A 4,509-nucleotide genomic window follows, 5' to 3' on the forward strand; every position below is an offset into this window, starting at 1 on the left:
GGTGCAGAGCGCAGCCGCCGGCAGGGCGCCCCACGCCGAGGGGCTGCAGCGTGGACCCGGTGGGGTGAGGGGAGCTCCGGAGTCCCTGTGCCCTGCCGCCGCTCCGGCCCGCGAGGTCGCGAATAGCGATTACAGCCCGGAGAAGGTTGGGCCGCTGGCCCCAGGTCTGGGCGCCTGGGAACACCTCCCACCCGCCCAGGAAGCCCCCAAGGAAGGGTTTGGGGGCGCCGTTGTGGACTTGGGAAACGCGGCGCGGACACACCCCCTTGCGCCGGGCGCTTCGAGGACTGCGGCCCGGGGAGGGCCGGCCTGCGCTGGTCTTTTCGCGTGGTGGGAGGCGGTCTTGAGACCGCGGTGGACGGTCTGTCTCGGCAGCACACTTGTCTGCTACTGGGAGCGGGAAGGGAGGAAAGCTGACCTGAATGTGTGTTTTTAAGTAGAAATGACAGACCAAGGGCAAGAGGGCCAGGTAACGGATGAAATAAAAGAGTCTGTGTTCCTTCTGTAGCAGCGCCTGCACAATTTGCTGTGTCGACCTTTTTATGAAGTAGATAAAGCCGGCGTGTGTGCGCGCATGCATGCTTGTGCGCCCGCGCTGGAGTTCAGTAGTCCTCCGTGCCCCTTTTATTTCTTTTATGATGCTGGGATTAAACCCAGTTTCTTGAGCGTGCTGAGCGTGTGCTCTGCCAATGACCTAACACCCCCGGCCACCCACACTCATCTATTTCTTCTTGAAAAATTTCAAGAAAGGGTCTTACTGAGCTGCACAGGATGACCTCAAGCTTTGGGATATTTGTGCATCAGCCTACCGAGTAGCTGGGATTGCAGGTGTGTGACTCCTTCGTTTGACTTTAAATTTAATTTTGTTTCCTCGTCCCTAGATGTCAGCTTTAGGAAATGGAGACCGACCCAAGCTGTCAGGAACAGTATGTCTAAAAAAATGTGCGTCAAGAATCCGTTGATTGTTGGCACTGTGCACCAGAAGGCTTTGGAACTAATTGCATATTACCATTATTTTAAGAGTAGGCTGCCAGTTCTAGGCACCTGCTGTCTTTTGTAATCTGATTGTTTTATGGAGACATCAAAATGAAATTGTAAATCGACCTAAGTGCAGAGTCTTGTTGGCATTAAGCCTTTTCATTCTTTATAGGTTAATTGAGAGGGCCTGTTCCTTCATCTGGTGAAGATCTTAAGATTTGTTCTCTCTCCTTTATGTTTGCGGTAATAACTTGTAGAACACACCTGGAATATGTAAACAGACAGTTTAAACAGGTTAGAAAAGCCTGGGTTGTAGTTGAATGAGTGAAATTAGTCAGATGGAACTACATTGTTTCTACTTTGGGGCAGGAATGTGCCCTTTCTATTACTCCTAATTTTGTGAGGTCCAAATTTTAGAAATTATCAAATGTCGTGTAACATAAACTTGTTCGTACGATTTTAGCGGAAGTTCTCACAGCAATTTGAAGTACACTCAAAAAACAGTACTCTCTAATTGGCAGTTTGGTTTGCGGGAGTGGGGTCAGGAGCTCTGTGCTGTGCTTGTGGGAGACATTCCGTGGTTAGTGTCTTTGGGGTGCTGGGTGAAAATGATACTTTTTATGTAGTACTATCAGCTTTCAAAGTGCTTTCACCCAGTGAAATGCTAGGGCCGGACCAGATCCTTTGTAGTGCTGCCTTTGAAATTGTTTCAAGGCCTCTGAGAAACAGGTGGTTTTGAATTGGGATTCTCTTGGACCTCTAAACTAGATTATCACTAATAAAAAACTTAAAATGTAAGGGAAAAAATCAATATTTTAAAAAATCTTAACTACCTAGTGTACCCTGAGTGGAGAAATTACTTAATAGGTAAATATTTGTCTGTTGCTCCGCAATACTGTCTGGAATTCGAAAGCTTTAGAAGTAAAACTACTAAAATGGAAAAAATGCACAGTTTTGTAACTGCCAGGTTTAGGATAGCTTTTTCTTTTGGTGGTGGTGATGATACCAGAATTTTATTGGATTATTTCCTTAGTGATAGGAATTTATTTTGTATTTCTTTTTCTTTTTTTGGCAGAACCGGGGATTTGTATTTCTTTTGAGGCCAGTATTCAGAGTACAGTAGGAAACAGGTCAAAGAATGCTGGGGTATATGAAGTAGTGCTAAAAGGAATTTCTGTAATGAGAGTAGTAAGGACACTAATGTTGTGTGCTACATTGTTGGCATAAAAAAAAATGTGTGAGCCATATGAATTGAATAGGAAAGAAAATTCTGTTTTTCTGGCTTAAAATTCTGAGTTTTCTGGCTCCAGGCTGCTTTGTCTATAGTGTCATGGCAACTTGGTTTTGTATCAAAGTATTCTCTTTTGTTGTGGTGGTTCTGTTCTTTCTTTTTTTGTAAATGCAAAATAGGTCTCTACTAGAATACTTGTTAAAATGCAAATGAAAGGGGAGGGACGGAGTGCCAATATAGTTCTGTACCCTGAAGTGTCATGGTTATCTAACTTTGTAGAAATACAATCAATGATAGGAAATACCTTTTAGGGTGATAAAGCCTATATACAGAATAAGATTATGTCTGTCAAGCTGGGTGGGAGTTTTGACTTTCAGTTCCTTTTTTGTTTGTGGTTTTTGAAACAAGGTTTCATTGTGTAGGTCAGGTTGGCCTTGAACATAGTATGTAGCCTGGTCCTCTGGGTGATGCTTCTGCCTAAGCCTCCTGAGTGCTGGGATTAGAGGCATAGACCACCACACCTGGCTTCAGTTATTCTTTTCATATAGGTTGTGGGTTACATTGCTGTATTTATTTTTTTGCGGACCCGGGGATTGAACTCAGGCCCTTGCGCTTGCCAGGGAAGCACTTATTCTTCTGAGCCATCTCTCTGGCACATTGCTTTATTTTGAAGTCTTGCTTTTTCTCTTCACTGACTGATCAATGACCTGCCTTGTGAATAGAGGAGTTTTAGTCAAGAATTGTACCTCTGTTTCTCATGACCTTACAAAAGCTAATAAATCTCATAGTTTGTGTCATTAAAGATATTAGCTGTAAATTTTTGTTTGAAATATTTTAATATAAATTAAAATATAGTTTCTATACCCTTTACCTCTGATGTCACAAAACATCAGAGGCAATCCTTTTTTTAATGGTTCCCTTTCTTAGTTTTAGGTTTTTAAAACAATTATGGGATAACATACAAATAATGGGATAACATATACAATAGCATTTAATAGCACCTTTATTGTTAAATCATTCTTTTACTTACTGTCTTCCTAGTTGATTGGGGAAGAATAGTGCCTTAAATTTTTTTTTTTTTTTTCCCAGAACCGGGGATTGAACTCAGGCCCTTATGCTTGCCAGGGAAGTGCTTATTCCACTGAGCCATCTCTCTGGCCCCGTGCCTTAGATTTTGTTTTCCAAAAATGATGATGTGGCTTAGGTTCTATTGGTGCGGATGTCACATGGTATGCAGTTAAGTGTATTGTGTAAAATACGAGTATTTATCAAATTAGTGAACATCATCTGGGTCTTGCTAGAGCCTCCTAACTGAATCTTGCTCCTCCAGATCTTTCAGATGCAGGCACTAGAGTGGCCTATCTGAAAGTGAACATCTGGCCATTCATTGGGCTTCTCTCTTCAGAAGTCCTCAGAAGCTTCCCTGTGACTTTTTGTCACCTAGGAAGTTGTTAAGGTACAGATGCCTGAAATTTAACCCCTAAGATTCTGGTTAAGTTTTAGAGAATTCCTAGTCTTGGCTTCTTTAAACTACATTCTAACATTTCTGTGTTATTTTTAATTTTGGGGTGTGTGTGTGTGTCCGTCCATCCATCCGTCCGTCCATCCCTATCCCCATCCCCCAGGATTTTGCCTATGCTAGGTAAGACTTTACTTGAGTTCCTGCCCAAGCCCCACCCCATTTTGAGAAAAGGTCTTGATAAGTTGCACAGGCTGGCCTTGAATTTATGACTCTCCTGCCCCAGTCTCTGTAGTAACTAGGAGTATAGACATGTATCACCCTGCCTGGCATTTCTTTTGGCCTGAATTCCAAGGATCTGCATTTTTAAGCAGCTCTCCAGGTTTGCAAGTGGTTCATACTTTGAGAAACAACTGTTACAGCTTTCAATTAAGTCCGTGTTTGAATTGAGCTCCTTCATAATTTGAGGCTCCTGTTTGGTACTTGAGCTTCATAACTGATCGCTTCCTGTCTTGAACTTCATATTCTGGTAATTTTGAGTACTTTTAATCTCCAGTAGATGTTGTTGTTCAGGTTTACTTACTGATCATATTAAGGTGGTCCAAAATGTAAAAGATACAGACTTGTACAATAAAAAGTCTTTCTCTTTTTCTTTTTTTTTTTTTTTTTTTAATTTTAAAGTGCCTTTTATCTGTGCTCTTATGGTCTCTAGAAGGCCCTTTGTATGGAAGTTTCGGTGAAACACTTAGAAGAATCTGGGGTATGACTTTATATTCAGCTTCATAGTGAGAGTGTAATCTCTATTTAAAATTTTTTTTCTTCAAAATGTTCATCTTTAAGG

Source organism: Octodon degus, unplaced genomic scaffold (genome assembly GCF_000260255.1).
Source record: "Octodon degus isolate 3935 unplaced genomic scaffold, OctDeg1.0 scaffold00002, whole genome shotgun sequence".
NCBI lineage: Eukaryota > Metazoa > Chordata > Mammalia > Rodentia > Octodontidae > Octodon > Octodon degus.